Raw genomic sequence first — 17,437 nt, forward strand, 5'->3', positions numbered from 1 at the left:
GGCTGGGAACCACGGGGGGAGTGGAGCAAGGGTTGGACTTGATGAGCTCTGAGCTCCCTTCCAACCCAGCCCATTCTAGGATTCTGTGATGTCAGTGGGACTCTGAAAATCTACCAGAGGGTGGATTTGGGACCAGGATTGGTTTTTTCCCCCCTTGCTCATGGGTTGAATTCTATTCCAACTTTTACTCTGGCAGTTCCCATGAAAAGCATTTGTTTTGTACATCAGGAACTGCTGTTTGTTCCAGGATACAGTCATTCCATTTGCAAATACAAAATGTACAAACATCCCATCCACTTCTGTAATCAGCACTGCTTCCAGAAAAGGTCTCTTATGATAATTATAAAAAGGTTACATCAAAGAGGAACCTTGTAAAACATTTTCCATCTCTCTCGAAAATAAACATGCAAACAAAGCCCTAGCTGGGGTGTTGGTATTAATAATTTTTGCATCTCTTCCTTGGATCTGTAAACTTAGGGGGGTTTTATCTATTTATAAACCATTTTTTTGTTCCAGCAGTTTAAGTATTTTGGGCTTTATTTTCATTTAGGAATAATAGACTGGCAAGCTGCTTTCTCTTCAGTTCTACACCTACCTGCTGCAGCCTGCACACGTGTAGTTGTGAAAGAATTAATTAATTTTTGCTGCCCAGAGTTATTTCCCTGTTTCTTGGAATGTGATACCTCCAGGAAGAGGATGCTTCAACCACATCATTTAGAGTAACCTCCAAAATTGGAGTTTTTTGTGTTCTAAGCAGGACTATGAGATTGGTTCCTCCAGCTGTTAAGGTTTAGGGACAAGTCAGATATTTTGGGTTCCTCCAGTTGTTGAGGTTTAGGGACAAGTCAGTTGCTCAGCCCCTTGCTCTGTAGCTGGCCATAATCAATATTCCTTCAATTACAAGAGCTTCTTTAATTACAGCCCCTAATTCTTGTTTTTTTTACCAGGAAACCTGTGCAGATGGTGATTTAACTACATGCCCTTGGTTTTGTCTTTCTCTGACCTGCTTGAGCTCTTTAATTCCCCTCTACCATCTACCAGCAAGAGCCTTTTTTTATCAAGTGCATCTTGATCTGAAATGATTTTAAGAAGTGTTAATATGACCCCAGTCAGCTTTCCTACCAGTGCTACTAAAAGGCTGCACAGTTTGGTGTCCAGATACAGCTGCATTTTATTATTCTCTTTATTCTCTGTGTGTTTAGGATAATCTCTGGCCCATCATATGGGTTAGAAAATGGAGTTTAGAGAGAAGAAAAGTAGATGTTTTAAGAAAGGATAAAAATCAGCCTGTAGTTCCTCTGGTGGGTGTGAAACTTGAATAGTCACCAAAATAACCTTCATGAAAGAGAAATCCAATATTTAGAAGCTCTGCAGAACACCTATGGATGGGGGTAGGTGATGAAGTGTTTCCTTGTGAAATAGCTTTTTACCCAGAGGAATAAAGTCAGGCTAAATTCAGTTTTGTTTCTTTATTACTTTAATTGATGGGATTCAAGGTTTCACTTTCAGGGAGTTTAATCTGCAGTCCTTTAAAAATACAACATCTCATCATTGTATGTAATGGAAACATTAATCACATAATTTTCTATTTTAATTCATTCATCCTCTTTGATTTTTACCTTATTTCCAAGCAGCAGAGTTTATTGCAAACCTTTGAAAAACAGATTTTGTTAAAATGGAATATTTTTTTTAAGTGTCAGGAGCTGTCAAGCAGTTTAGCATGATTTCCTACAGTCATTGCTCTTGCAAATTCAATTTACCACTTCACTAAAATGCTTTTTTTTTTTTTAAATATAAAAAATATTGCATCTACCTGTAAGAGAAAAGGAGTTTATTGACTCAGAAATTGAGATAAGAGGTTCAGAAGTCACCCTGATTAGATTTTTTGGGGCTTTTTCCTTATGTGTTTTGTTCTGATTGTTTTCTGGAGCCTTTTAGGTGGAGGACAAACTGAAATGTCTCCTTGAAGCATCACTTGTGCCTCCAAAAGCAACATTTGTGCCTCCAGCTGAGCTGATCAGCTTGGCTTTCTCTCAGATTCCTGCACTTTCAGTCCAGGCTATTTCAGGTTTTCTGTATAAGCATTCAGAGCTCTCTAAGGTGAGTCTCATTCTCAGTGTTTATTTTGCAGGGGATTTCTTCCTTTCTATAAAGGGATGGATTAAAAATAGCCAGGATTCAATCAAAAGGCCAAGCAAGGCAAACTAATCTGGTTTTGAACTCCTGAGCTGGCATCTACACAGAGGGATTGGCACAGGGCTTTTCATGGGGCTTTGCAGCTGGCAAATCTACCTTTAACTACAAGTTTCTTCCTGAGTGAAGCCCAGCTTAGTGCTTATCAGTACTCATCCCCCCCAAATGAGCTTTTCTCAGAAAAACAGGGAATTGATAGACTCTAAGTTTCTGTAGTGATTTAATACCTACCTGTCAGGGCACTGCCTTATGCCAGGACCTGGGGATTTGCTTGCAGAAAACCTCCCAGGAGTTGGTGATGCTCTTAGCAGCAGCATTAACTTCTCATCTGTGATTTGCTTTCTCTTTGGGGAAATGGGGTGAGGTTCTGGCTGGAACTGGAGCCTGGTGCATCCATCTTTGGATGCCCATCCCCTGAAAGGCATTGGAATGAGTGAATGTTGAGGAGCCAGGTGTGTCCAGCTGAGAACACTCTGATTTACCAAGAGCCTCAAGCACCTCTCACTTCTTTTAACCTCTTCATCAGAGCTATCCTGAAAGGCATCTCTCAAAATTCAGCTTTTCTGGAAGGAGTTTTTTGGTGCTTCCCTTTTCCTCCCTGCATACACTTCCTACCCAAGCAATCTCATCATTTTTGGCTGCAGCACTGTACCACTATGTCAGCTTCAAAACTGGTTTCTCAGTCTTCCACACCCTGGGTGTCTGCCAGGTTTTTTTTCTCCCCCACCATTTCCTGTTGGTATTTTATTTTTCTCTATTTAGATTCATTTCTGTCACACCCACAACATTCCCAAATCCTGGGGTTTGGGTTTTTTTTCTTCTTTTTCTCTGCATTGGCATCATTTCTTTCAACCATACTCACAACCCTGGGATTCTTTCAGCTGTTGTTTTCTCATTCTCTGTTTGTGTCCCAACTCCAGCCCACTTCTTGGTGCAGGAAGCACTTTCCTCTTCTAAATTCTTTTCTCACATTTTTGCCCTGATCTGTCAAGACACTTTGAGCTGTGTGTTTTTCCACCCTGCTCTTCTCTTTTGGTTTCACCAAAGTTCATCCCTTTAGGATGTAAAATTGAAGAATTGGGAAGGTTTTGACAGGGTTTGGCTAATAGGGAACAAGGCCTTGGATATGTCCCTCTAAGAATAATCCCCTGGGGTTTTGGTCTCTGGGATAAGAGGAGGACTTGAGAGAAAAGATGAAGGGCTGTGCTTTATCTTGACCACTCTGTGAGTATCTCCAGGTAAATGGTGAAGCTGCCTGACTTGGGTTTTAGTTCAGAAAGCTCTGGAGAGTCCCAGGAGGCAGGCTGGCAAATCATCAGCATCAAGGGTACAGCTGACTTGGTTTGGAGGAGTGGGACTCAGGCACAAGCCTTGCCCTGGAAAACCATTTTGAAACTCCTGAAAATACCAGGTGGGATGGGGCACTGCCAACATTTGCCCTTCTGCAAAGCAGCAGTCTCCCTGTGAAATCAAAGCACAACCAGCCTTTAGGATATATTGGTTTTTTCTCAATTTCAGCTCTGTTTCCCTTTAGAAACGTTGGCTCAGGTTTGCTTAAATTTCTGTTTAAATTCCTGGAAGTTAAAGGCTGAATATTTTGGGGACCTTGCCAAAACCATGAAGCTCAGTTGCTTCCTTCACATACTCCTGATAAACAGGTGTGTGCTTTTTGTTGTCTCAAGACTCCCTGTGAAATCTGAAAACTTCAGGCTGTGTCACTTTAATATCCAAACATGCTAAGCAATACAAAAGGCTTAAAAATCAAAGCTGGGCTGTTATCTCTTCAGACCAGGAGCTTTTTCAAGGAGGTTCTAATGCAGAAACAGAATCACTTCCAGTGGGTCTTTGAAGTTGTGGGTTGTTTTTTTTTTTTTCAGTGTGATACCATGGACATTTAATCTGTGCTGGGGCTGCTCTCCAAAATAGTAAGAAATTGCAAAGTGAAGCAGGAAGGGAAAGAAAGAAACTGTTTGAACATTTAATCAGTCTCACTTGATAGAGTCTGCTTGTTCTGTCCCACTATGCAGCCAGCCCAGTCACGGCTGTGATTTCAAGTCTGAGGCTGCTGAAATGTCCCAGTTTAGGTGTGGTACAGCATGATGAGGTCTGGAGATAGAAAAAACTACCAAAAGGGATGAATACAACATTTTCTGTAATGTTATCCTGAGGCTCAGTGGGTGCATTTTGGGTTTGAGTTGATGAATAGGCAGCATCTCCCCAGCAAGAACAGAATGCTGCTCCTCACATCAGAGTGTCCTGATGTGAAAAATTCACTTTTCTCTGGGTAAATGTATTGAAAATTGTATTGAAATTCCTCTGCTCCTGTTGGAGGGCGTTTCTTTGCTTCTTAAGAGGGTGATGAAGGGACTGGAAGGCTGAGAGACCTGGGGCTTTTTTATCTGGAGAGGTGAAGACTGAGGGGATCCAATTAATGTGTGTGAATTATCTGAGGGCTGAGCATCAAGAAAGGGACAAGCTCTGCTCATCTGTGCCCTGTGGTGGGACAAAGGGCAATGGATTAGAGCAGAGGAAGTTCCACCTCAACTCGAGGATGAATTTCTTTACACTGAGGGTTCCAGAGCCCTGGCACAGCCTGATTAGAGAGGTTGTGGAGTCTCCTTCTCTGGAGACTTCCAAGACCCATCTGGATGCATTTCTGAGTGAGCTGCCCTTGGTTTGGTCCTGCTCTGACAGGATTGGACTCCATGACCTCCAGAGGTCCCTTCCAACCCCTGGCATTCTGATTCCATGTGTTTGATTTGTCTGGTTTTGTGTTTAGTGGTGGTTTTTTTGTCCCTCAACAACATTTAAATCTACGACAGGGGGAGGGAAGGGGTGTTTGCTGGAGCACTGGCTCCTAATCCCACAGCATCTCAGTCGTTTGGTTGAATAATTTCAGCCCCCGTTCCTCCATCCTTTCAGTGATGCAAACAGCCTGAAATCTACTTGACCTTCTGGCTTGTTAATAAGTGTGATTAACAACCCCTTGTTGTAACGAGCCAGAGAAACAAAATTACTGTGTACATTGGTGTCTAATTAAACCCTGTGTCTGGAAACTGTTGTTTAAACAGTAACTTACATACCCCTCCATTGGTTTCACCTGTCCTTTTTCTAACTTCATTCCCTTGTACTTCCCTTCCTTTAAGCAGTATCTTTTTCCCCTATGTTTATCTCCTTCCTCCTTATTTTCCCTTCTTATTTAAGGTGGTGTCATTTGGCTGGTGAGGCACTGAAGTGGTGTTAGCCAAAAACCCATCCCAGCAGATGGCATTCTGCTGCCTCTGTGGCCTTGTGCAGGGAAAGCATCAGGGCACAGCTGAAATCCAGGATGGATAATGGGAACTCAGGGATGTGCAGGAAGGGCAGACACTCCCCAAAGAGGGCAAGCAAGCAAATTGGCTCTGCAGTTAAGGGGAAGGTTAAGAAAAGGAGGTGGAAAGCCCCAGAGGCTTCTCCTGAACTCTGCATCTCTTCACTGGTGGTCCACTGCAATCCATGGACCCATCTGCTTGCAGGCATCTGGGCTCAGGGAGCAAAGATCAAGAGAAATTCTTTTTATTTTCCTGATGTCCATTTTTAGAGGGAAGAAATAGTAACATCCAAGCCTTGGTGTAAGTGGAGGTCTGATTTATGCCTTTCCTTCTCTCAAGGGTCCTGCTCTCAGTGTTTATGCAGGGAAAGGGCACTGGAAAATGAATATGCTTTGGAATCTATTTATGGATTCAGATTGGCTGCTCTTCTATTTAATGGAGTCCCTGTCTTTGAATCTGTGCCATTTAATTAAGTGGTTTATATAATTACTCTCTGCCATCAGTTCTGTCCACTCTGGGGTGTTTGGGGTTTCTTACTGAAGAAGGGATTTTCTTGAATGCTGGTTTGTAAGCCCTTCAAGCTGGCAGACAAACCAGCACACAGAAAGGAAGAAACCCAAGTCCAAGGCACTTTCTGTAGCAGATTGGAGTTCAGTGGGGTGAGGTGCTGCTGTGACCACTCTTTTTCTCCTCATTTGCCAAAATTTCACTTCCCTCTCCTTGTAGGAAGAGGAGCTGCCCCCCAGCCTCTGCCTCAATACATGGGGAGACAACATCTGTGTTGTCTTGGCTGAATACCTCCCCTGGCTCTCTCTTCCCTGTAATCCTGGCTGTATTTCAGGCTTGTGGGAGATCTGACCCTCTTTCCATGCAGGTCAGGCCTCTCCATGCCCTCCATGGATTCTCTCTCTGATGTCATTTGTAGCATCACTTCCCTCAGAGCCTTCTCTGCTAAACCTGTTCAGGGGGTTCATGGTGCTCCTCAGAAGGAAAGGTTCCCACTCAGCAGCAGGTGCTGTGCTGGCAGAGCAGACTTTTCAAAGCAAGCAGGTTCTCCAGGAGAATTTAGGGGGGAAATCTTCCTTCTGACCTCAACACAGGCCTCTGGGTGGAAGGCACATCTCCAGTTTTTCCACTTGACTTTAGCTTTGGCAAACTGAGACAGATTTTTCCTTCTCCTGCTGTAACCTTCACAGGTTTTCCCAACTCTTTACCTTTCTTGTTTTCTGAAACCCTCAGCTGTCTCCTTGAGCCTCCAATTCCAGGGATAAAAACTAGAGAGAGTTTTCCAGTGGCAATTTCAAAATTACTTCAATCAATCATTATTATTCCCCTATTTACACATTTTAGGATCCCAGGATGTCATAATATAATCTTAGGTTTCAGCTGCTTATCACCCACATGATCACAAAGTCCCAAGAGGGAAAGGAAAATCTTTTTTCCTGGCAGACTGGTGCTGCAGTGGCACCCAGGGAGAGGAGACAAAAGTTTGCTTTATTCTGGAATGGCACTGGATTAGTTTTACAGACACTGTGGCTGCAGTGCTTTGCTCCCAGCTCATTGTTTGCAACCTGGGTCAATACAGTGGCCTTTGCAAATCCAAAGAGAGGAGAGGACCTAAGCAAAAGAGCCATAAATTCATTCAAACAGAGCTCACTGAATCTCCAAGTCATTAACTGCACAAATTTTAATTTCCATAGACATGGCTAAAGGAAAATGTCAGCAGGCTCCCTCCTAAACTGTTTAAAGGGCTACACAGCCACATTTTCCTTGTTAACTCCTTGTGTGCAGGGCTTTTTCCCAGCTTTTGAAGGGACAGCAGGGGACTCTGTGAACATGCCTGGAACAAATCACAGTCCTGGCTTCTCTTCATTTATCCCTTCTTCTCCTCAGAGAAGACAGCACAGCAGAACTGCTTGGATTAACCCCCAGGCTCTGCAGCTTCATCTTCTTTCTTTCTCTTGGTTCTCAGCTCCAGCTCCTCACAGCACTGGATGTAACACAATTATTAATGTCATTTCTTAATGCAGAATTTTTGTAAGGGCACTCACAAGAGAAACAGGGATCTAAATGAAAGCTGAAGAATTGTTTGGAGTATTAGACTTGTCCTGAGTCTTAAAAGCCTTATCAGGATAGAACTTGGCTGCTGTTGGGTACCAGGGGACAACATCTTGTCAAAGCTCCTGCTCCAGAACAGAAGTAGGTAAAATAATAATATAATAACATAATAATAATATAACAGCAAATAATAATAATAATAAATATAACAGCAAAATAATAGTACTTTGTATGTTGACACTCCGTGGTTGTTTGAAAAATCCTGTCCATGTTCTGCTTGCTAAGCTCTGGAGTTTTGAAACTGTGGTGGAATCCTTTACAGAAATAGCTCGTTTGGGAATGCTGGGCTCAGTGTTGGGAAAAGCAGCAATGGGAGCCTTGTTCTTGGGGGAAAATGCCCCCAGAGAAGTCAGGTAGCATCCAGGGTGTGTCTGATACTGTGTTTCCCCTGTTCTCTTAAATCCACAAAAAATTTCTGACACATTTGCTTTTTAGAATGAGCCATACCTGTCTTCCACACACAGCTGTAAAAGGGCAGGACTTTTATTTACCTTGTGCCCTGAGGAGTGTCCAGCAGAGCCTTGGAACACAGAGCAGGAGGTCTGAGCCAGCTGGACACACTCCTTCAGCTACAAAAAATAGTCAGGACTGCAGCAAAACCATCTCCCAGTCCTGCTCAGCTTCCATCTGAGCAGACATCACACCATGCAGACAAACAGATGGTGAGCAGCAAAGGACAGAAGTTCCTGGGATGTTCCTGCACTGGGCAGCAGAGGAAATGAAAATTCCCAGCTGGATATAAGGTGTCTTTTGTGCTGGTCTCTTCATCCATCCATCCCCTTGCTCCATCACAGGGACATCCCAGTAGGAACAAGCACCCTGCACATGTGCTGTGGAGCTGAAGCTATTTCAGGAAGGAAGCATTTGCCAAAACTGTGACTTTTACAGTGGGAAAAGTAGTGTTTTGTTCCTTAACTTGGTTCCCTAGATGAATTAAATTATTGGGATTATTTTATATATAACTTTTTTTTTTTCCCCATCCAGAATAAGAGTCTAAAAATAGAACACAGGTTTCTGACAAGATGGTTGAATTTTGGTTAAATTATAAGCAGGTGAAGACAGAGTGATCTTGGTCTCCTGCACAGCAAATTCTTACAGTGTTTCAGCCCAGACTGAATCTCTCCAGTTCTTGTTTTCTGCTTGACAGAAAGTGATGTCTCTAAATCAGGAGAGACCATTTAGATTAAAATATTCCTCTGCACTCACTCTTCCTTTGCTTGGAGGGAGAGAACAGTGACAAAGAAAGAAGAATGCTTCTTGCTGTTTAATTGAGTTTAAAAGGCTGTAAATACATTTTTTTTACCTCAACTAAAGTAGCAGAATGAAAGGCTTCTGGTAAAACTGAGTTTTTATAAATCATCCTGGGTCCCTTTGCTATTTGGCAAAGCATCTGCACAGAAACACCTGTAGAAATCCCTCAGAGGATTTTTTAAGGCACTTCCATTGCTAATGAAGGCTTTCATTTCAGGTTCTGCATTGATGCAAGGTTACAGTCACAAAGTTTTAACCATCCTTTTCTCAGGGGCTGCACAAAGTTGCAGTCCTCTTGCAATACTGATTTTTTTTTTCACCTTCCAAGCTGAACTGGAGCTCAGTAAACCACAAAAGTGCAGAATTTTTCTGTATTTAAAAGGGCTTGATGCCCAGCTTGCCAAATGAACACTTCAATACTTTTTAAAGTTAGTTGCTCAGGATATTTCAACCATTATTTTCAGTGTTATTTCTCTCACTTCTGCTTTTTTTATGCCAATAGAAAGAAAAAAAGGGATCCCCCATTGCTTAGATGTGATTGCAGTAATATCAGGAAATGTTTCAGGTAATCCTGGCTGGGTGAAATTTTTCTGGCAGGCCTTCAGCAATTGCAGTCCCTGCTGCTATGGCTGTATAGGCATTTATATTTAGTAATCATTTCCACCCATAAATTGTAATTTGGGTCCTAGATTTTTCTGCACTGGTAATGGCCAAGTGTTTTCATGCATTTTTAAACCTTTTTTAACATATCCTAATTCAATATTCAGCTCATTTGTTTTAATAGTTACAACCAATTAGCATAAAAACCAGGTTCAGTCTGACATACCAATATTTATTTTTTTTTTTAGTGATGAATTCAAACATATTTTGCTTTGTTCCTTTAGCTAAATCAGCCTTTTAGCAAAGAGAGATATCAGTCCCATGCCAAACAGCAATGTCCTTTCCATTCAGCCCTGTGGAGGGGGGAGTCATAATTATTCCTGCTCTTTTGTGCCTGTGCATCTTCCAGGCTTGATGAAACCCATCACCTTCCAAGAAGTTACAGCTTCCTATTTCTTCAAACTAACAACCAAGTAAAACAAGTGCTTTGTCTGTGGTTAATTTTCAGTGTAATTTACCCACTAATCTTAATTCTTCTCCTAAAAAAGGACATGAATAAGAACTGCCTTCCTGGCACAATTAAGACTCAGAGCCTTTGTCTCTGCATATGCAATTTAAGTGCTAATGCATTTCCTTTTCCCAGGGTAAGAACTCCTCTTCTTGTTACCTAAACAACCAGAATAAATCTTCTGGAGGGAATAATCCCAAGGTTTTAACACTCAAATCCATCCCCTTGAATTCTCTGGAAATGTTTTGACAGAGTCCCAGGGAGATGGGAAAACTGGAGCAGGTTCTTAAAGAACTTGTCCAGGGGCCTTTGGCTGGCTCTAAGGATGAAGACTCCACAGCCTCTCTGGCCAGCCTGCATTTGACCACCCTCAACATTAAAAAAAAAAAAAAAAAAAAGGTTTTTTTTAGGTCTAAATGGAATTCCTTGGAGTTTGTGCCCATTGCATCTTGCTTTTTGTTACCTCTCTCAGCCTCACTTTGTACCACAGCTACTTTAATCAGCTTCATGTCCATCCACTGGTCTCACTCCAGTATGTCCCTGTCTCTGGTGTACTGGGAAGCCCAGCACTCCAGGTGCACCTCCCCAGTGCTGAGCAGAGGGCAAGGATCACCCCAAAGTCCTGCTGAATGCAGCCCATCCTGCTCTTTGCTGCTGGATAATTATAAATTGCAGGAAAATGATAAAGAGCTGAGTGGGTATATTCATAAGGAGAGCTGTCCTGGCTCCTGCAGGGATGGGATATTAGTAATTCCATCTGAGGATGGAGAAGGGATGAATAATGATGTTTAATTAACCATCCAGAGAAATTTGACTCAGGTGAAACTGTAAGAAACTGCAAGAAAACTGGAAGAAACTGCAAGAAAACTGGAAGAAACTGCAAGAAAACTGTAAGAAGCTGCAAGAAAACTAAGAAGCTGCAAGAAAACTGGAAGAAACTGCAAGAAAACTGTAAGAAGCTGCAAGAAAACTAAGAAGCTGCAAGAAAACTAAGAAACTGCAAGAAAACTGGAAGAAACTGCAAGAAAACTGGAAGAAGCTGCAAGAAAACTGGAAGAAGCTGCAAGAAAACTGGAAGAAGCTGCAAGAAAACTGGAAGAAACTGCAAGAAAACTGTAAGAAACTGCAAGAAAACTGTAAGAAGCTGCAAGAAAACTGGAAGAAGCTGCAAGAAAACTGGAAGAAACTGCAAGAAAACTGGAAGAAGCTGCAAGAAAACTGGAAGAAGCTGCAAGAAAACTGGAAGAAACTGCAAGAAAACTGGAAGAAACTGCAAGAAAACTGGAAGAAGCTGCAAGAAAACTGGAAGAAACTGCAAGAAAACTGGAAGAAGCTGCAAGAAAACTGGAAGAAGCTGCAAGGAAACTGGAAGAAGCTGCAAGGAAACTGTAAGAAACTGCAAGAAAACTGGAAGAAGCTGCAAGAAAACTGTAAGAAACTGCAAGGAAACTGGAAGAAGCTGCAAGGAAACTGTAAGAAACTGCAAGGAAACTGTAAGAAACTGCAAGAAAACTGGAAGAAGCTGCAAGAAAACTGTAAGAAACTGCAAGGAAACTGGAAGAAGCTGCAAGAAAACTGGAAGAAACTGCAAGAAAACTGGAAGAAGCTGCAAGAAAACTGGAAGAAACTGCAAGGAAACTGTAAGAAACTGCAAGGAAACTGGAAGAAGCTGCAAGAAAACTGGAAGAAACTGCAAGGAAACTGTAAGAAACTGCAAGGAAACTGTAAGAAACTGCAAGGAAACTAAGAAACTGCAAGAAAACTGGAAGAAACTGCAAGAAAACTGGAAGAAACTGCAAGAAAACTGGAAGAAGCTGCAAGAAAACTGCAAGAAGCTGCAAGAAAACTGTAAAACTGCAAGAAAACTGGAAGAAGCTGCAAGAAAACTGGAAGAAACTGCAAGAAAACTGGAAGAAGCTGCAAGAAAACTGGAAGAAACTGCAAGAAAACTGGAAGAAACTGCAAGAAAACTGGAAGAAACTGCAAGGAAACTGTAAGAAACTGCAAGAAAACTGGAAGAAACTGCAAGGAAACTGTAAGAAACTGCAAGAAAACTGTAAGAAGCTGCAAGTCCCTGTATCTGATCTCACTCAGCATCGGTCCTAAAAGAAACCTTAGGGGCTGCATGAACTGTAGGGTTGATTTTTAAGGCAATGGGGAGCCCAGAAGCAAATGGTTAAGAAAAGGAAGGGAAGTGGTGTTGGTGTTAGTGAGGCTTTCTCCATGGGGTGATGCATGGGGTGATGGTTACCTCCAAAGAGCAAAGCTGGAAATTAAAGGTGAACTCTTGAAAAGATTAGAAAGGGTGCAGGATAATAATGTGACATGTAATAACTGTGCCATTCGGTGAGCTCTGTCTATTGAGTTTATCAATGAGGAGATAATGGAGTGATTTGATCAATTTGCATGCATTTCCATGAGAAAGAGGGGTGTAGGTGAGCAGACATTTTCCTTGATTCAGTGCCTGAAAGTCAGAGATAATAGCAGAGTCAGCTTGGAAATAATGTGAACATTTTCTCTGGTCTGTGAATTTCTCCTCTAACAAAAAGGATAATTCACTTCCAAGGGCTGTGGGAGAGTCCCTGGCTCTGAAACACTCACATCTTTTTCCAGATGCCTTTTTCATTCAAACAATGAGACAGGGAAGTCCTATGGTCCTGATCCGAGATGCCAGACAAGATAATCTTAATGTTCCCCCTTGCTTGATAAAATTAATCTTTTAATTAGGCACCCAGATTCCACAGCACTCCCTGTAGCTCTGCCAACTGGGCTGAAGTCTCTGACAAACCCCTCTCTGTGCTTTGTTGCTTTCTCAAGTTGTTGAGTGAGTGAGTGTTTGGTTATATCACATGGAGCAGATTTTCTTAATTTTAATTAGTTTAAGTAGTTCTTTAAAAAACAAAAGTAACTTTTAGAAGTATTTCACCATCCAGCCCCTCACTGGAAGGTGGAAAAAAAAAATTGGTTTGCATTTCTTGATACCTCTTCTGATCCCTGTCCTGGATCAAGGAGGGCCATGCCAGCCTTGGTGTGTACACCCCCTGGAATGTCACCCCGTTTGAGGTGACACTTTGGGGAGTGGGAGGGAGAACAGAGGTGGGGTTTGTACCTTACAAAAGTTGTTGCCTTCCTTGCTCCTCACTCGAGGACATCTGAACAAGTCCTTTGAAGAAATGAGTGATGAGCACTGTCTCAAAGACTCCACAGAAATGCCTGACTTAAAGGCAGAGATCATCCCCAGGTCTCCTTTTCACCCTTTCTGGTTTTTGGGGGGGTTTTTGGGGTTGATGGAGCCATAAATCCCCACAGAGGCTGAATCTAAGGAGATGAAGCTCTCTGCTTAAAGCAGAAAGTCAGAGCAAAGCTCCCCAACAGATGGCCTTTTCTTCCCAGCTCCTGGCCACCAGCTCTCATTGGGCAAATTCATTATTTTCTGCAGCTGAAGCAGCTGTGGATTACTGTAATTACAGATTTAATACATCTCTGACAATCCAGAGTGAATACTAATTTGAACTTTATACCTCTCCTTGGAATAAGGTTAATTTTCTCACGATTATATAGCTTCTGATTAACTCAAGATGTTTGTGAGGCTAACATTTTTCCTCCTAGGGAAATAAATGGTGCATGAATTGCAAAATATTAGTGGTGGGTTTGGTGTTCAGTCTTGCCCAAAGTCCTGAGAGGGAATTTTTGAGTTCCTCAAATGTTTTCAGATAGTGGGCTAATAACTTCCTTTTTGAATTGTGGCTTTGGCTTTCCTCAGATATGTACTGATCAATAGTAAATTAGTTACTCAAATATTTATCATGGAGAAAAAGAAATAACACTTTTTAACAGTAATAATAACCTAAGTGCACCAAAAGCTTGTGTTACAGAAAGTAATACAAGAAAAGAAAGGGGTCTCTTCGGGCATGTTTGTTCTTTAAATGGTTTTAGAGGGCAAACTGTTTGTCTTGGTGCCATTTGTAGAGCTTGTATGATCCTCTTGAGAGCAGAGATTATGTTTTGCTACCCTAGGTTTTCCTTTTGAATAACTATTCATAGCCTCATATCCTTATTCCAAGAGGTTTTTTTTTTTCCCCTCAGCAAAATCTCCCTGACTTCAGCAGAGTCCTTGGTGCTGTGTGCTGGTGGAGCCTCTGAGCCTGAGATGTCAGACCTGGGGCTCCTGGTCCTGTATTCCTCTGAAATCCCTTGAAGTGGCACATGGGGGCCTGGAGGCAGAATTTTTGGATCCAGATCAACCCCCACCAGCTTCTCCTGCCCTGCAGCATGGATGGCTTGAGAGGGTGGTTTGTCTGGAGAAGGCAGGGACCCAAAAAATATTCTTTAACCATTTCCTGCAAAGCAGCAGGAGGCCAGGAACTCTTCCAGCTTTAGGACTGATTTGGGGGTAACAGTAAAATGGAAATTAATGCTCTGCACCCTGCACTGAAGGGCTGAGCAGAGCTTGGAAAGTTGAGTTGGCCCCTGGAGGCAGAGACATCTCCATCAGAAAGAAGTGAGTCAGGGGGAGAGGGATTTTCAGGGCTTTTATTTAATCTGAGATGTGATTTCTTTAAACTAGCAACCTGATTTTATATATATGTATATAAAATTTTTTTTTTTTTTTTTTTTGGTACTGCACTTTCTTGAAATAAACAGGGAAGTTTTATAGCATTGCTATAAAAAAAAATCACTAAAGGACTCTCTGGAATACATTTCTTGTCCACAACCTTATTATGCCCTGCTTTTTACTTTCCTACTGGGAGATATCTAATCTGTGCAATGAATTGTGTAGGTATTTTTTTGTTTTTTGGGTTTTGTTTTTAATGGGAGTCCCTAAACCTGGATATAAAAGTATTTTTGCTAAGGAGTGTTGGCCTGAAATGTAGAATGTGAAATTCTAAATGGGATCATTATTTATTTCCAGTAGGACCTCTAACTGAAATCTTTTCTGTGAGCTCTGAAGTGATTGAGTAGCAGATGAAGGTCAGCTGGTGGCAGTGACAGATTTCCACACCCCACATCCACTCCTGGGGAGCACCAAACACTTGTGATGGGTCCAAGGAGACTCTGGAGATGCTCCTTAATCCTGGCAGATTCCCTGAATTTCTTCATCTGTGTGGGATTCAGCATCTTAATTTCATTTTCTCTGGGAACAGGATCAAAGAATTGTCAGGGAGGTGATCAGGGGCACTGAGAGATCCCCTTTGCTCTGCACCTTACAAATCTTGGTGCTTTTGTGTGCACTGAGTCTTTTATCCCATTTTTCAGGCATCAAAGTTCAACTGACTGGTCTGTAATTCCATTTCTCTCCCTTTCTACTATATTAAAAGCAGCCCTGACATTTCCCCTTTCCATACAACATCTCCTCATCCTCTGTCAATTTGCAGAGGTAGAAATAGTTAAGGAAATAAGTTTCAGCCAGCTGGAACATATCTGATCTTTATAAGCACTTCCCAACTTGTTCTTTCCTTACTCTCTCTTGAAGATCTTGGTTATTTGCCTCTGATATTAGCTGCCAGTTGAATGCAGCAAGGTAAAGATGGGGAGTGCTGTAGCAAAAAAAAAAAAAAAAAAAGACATAAAAGACTTCTCTTTTATGGCCTCATCTGTCAATAGGTTTTCTACTCTGCTGAGCAGTAAAGCAACATTTTGCCTGCCTTTATTCTTATTACAAATAGACTTGTAGAACATTTTTGTGCTACCTTTGCTAGCTCAAAGCTTTTTTTTTTTTTTCCCTTTAGTTGCTCAGTGTTTGTTATTCTTTTTATATTCACACTCTGTCTATGTGTCCTTCATGAGTTTGAGATCACTGAGCAGTTTATGACTTAGCCAGATTAAATCCCAGGTTTTTTCTCCACTGGGATGTTTTCTGGTTCTCTGGGGAAATGTTTCAGCTCCATGGCTGCTTCTCCCCTTTGACTTGCAGCTCTTGGGCCTTTTTTATGGTGAAGCTCAGAGATCTCCAAGTGTCCTCTCTTCAAAGACCTTTGTCTTTATTAGGTTGCCTTTCCCCTGAGGAATTTTTTGTCACCTTCACCCAAGTTGGCTTTTGCCTTCCTTATCTCAGGAGGTTTCTCAGTGCTGGAGCATTCTGCACCCAGACTGAGGACTTTGCTCCTGTCACCAAAACAATCTCCTTGGCTCTTGCCTTCTCAGGAGATGCTCGTGGCCAACAGCAGCCAATTTGTTGTAGCCAATATTTTCATTTGGCAAACTTGTCCTGCTTCAAAAAGTCTTTCCCTGAGGTCAGCCAGGTGAAGAGTTCCCCTTTGTCACCAGGGCCCAGCAGTCCCTGGTGTCTCATTTCTGGAGAAGCAAAGTGGTTGTAGTGACCCTTTTTTCTTTGAAGGGAAGGGAAATGGATGAAAAGGAGAGGCAGCAAAATGCAACAGAGGAATCTGGAGGGATTTTAAGTCCTTCAGGGGAAAACATGCTACACCAGCAATGCCACATTCCTAAAGGGATTCCTCAGGTGATGAAGTCTTCCTTTTTTTTTCTCCTTTTTTTATTCACCCAAACCTCTTGGTTTCTTCAACACCAAGCACATGCATAACCACACACTCACACCCTAACACTTGGTTTTTCCTCATGTTCCAGGTACTGGGAGTGACTTTTGAAGGCTGAGATCAAATTCCTCTTGTAGTGGGTAGCTGAGACTCTCAGTCTGATGGCTGGGGATGTAATTACTCAGATGTGCCTGATCACCTTTCCTGCTAGGAAAGGAGAGGAGTTTGCATTGGTTTCATCACTGCTTGGGGGTTTAAATCTTTAATGACAAATGGCATAGGAAAGGCAGTGGACAAAGCAAGGGTTTTGCTTCTCTCCTGTTTTATCTTTTACTCAGTGGTGTTTTCCCATCCCTGTTTACAGCAGCAGTTTACAAATATTCTCTTGGCTGGCACAAGGCATGTTTCAGAAAATGAATATGTATAAATTCTCCCTTTGTTCTCTGCTCTTTAGAATTGCTGCCTTAGGGAGAGCACAAAAATACCCCCCCACACAAAGTAAAACCTCTTCTCAAAGGAAACATTAAACACAACTGCCTGAACTTGGACTAAAATAATGAGTATCCAGTGTATCTTTTGGCCTTCTCTTGGAAGAAAACCACTACCAAAATGAAACATTAAATATTCTGTGCTCCTGTGGAGAGTTCCTTTAGTTTTTCCACAATCATTTCATCTGTCTCACGTGGCTTGGCTTGCAGAAAGATGGAACACAACTTCAGGGATATTTTAAGGTTGCAATTTAATAGGCAATTGACTTTGGAAAACTAAATATAAACCCAGGAAGAGCCTGTTGCTGAGCAGAGGTAACTTCTGGTCAGTCCCAGGCCTGAAATAATATAACCTTGTTCTGATTTATTTTTCTCTTTTGTCTGGAGGTTGGCAGGAAAGCTGAAGCACTGGGCAGCAGCCTTCCTAGATCTTCCTTGTCCACTTATAACAGAGATTAAAAAAAAAACACCCAA

At 42.0% G+C, this 17,437-nt stretch overlaps 1 protein-coding gene across 3 annotated transcripts in view; it reads left to right on the forward strand.

The window, feature by feature from the left end:
• PPM1L (protein phosphatase, Mg2+/Mn2+ dependent 1L) overlaps nucleotides 1-17,437 on the forward strand; it is an 82,465-nt gene that overhangs the window by 44,118 nt on the left and 20,910 nt on the right. The gene's annotated exons all lie outside the window — the stretch shown is intronic.

The sequence above is a fragment of the Heliangelus exortis genome, chromosome 9 (genome assembly GCF_036169615.1).
Source record: "Heliangelus exortis chromosome 9, bHelExo1.hap1, whole genome shotgun sequence".
In the NCBI taxonomy this organism is placed as follows: domain Eukaryota; kingdom Metazoa; phylum Chordata; class Aves; order Apodiformes; family Trochilidae; genus Heliangelus; species Heliangelus exortis.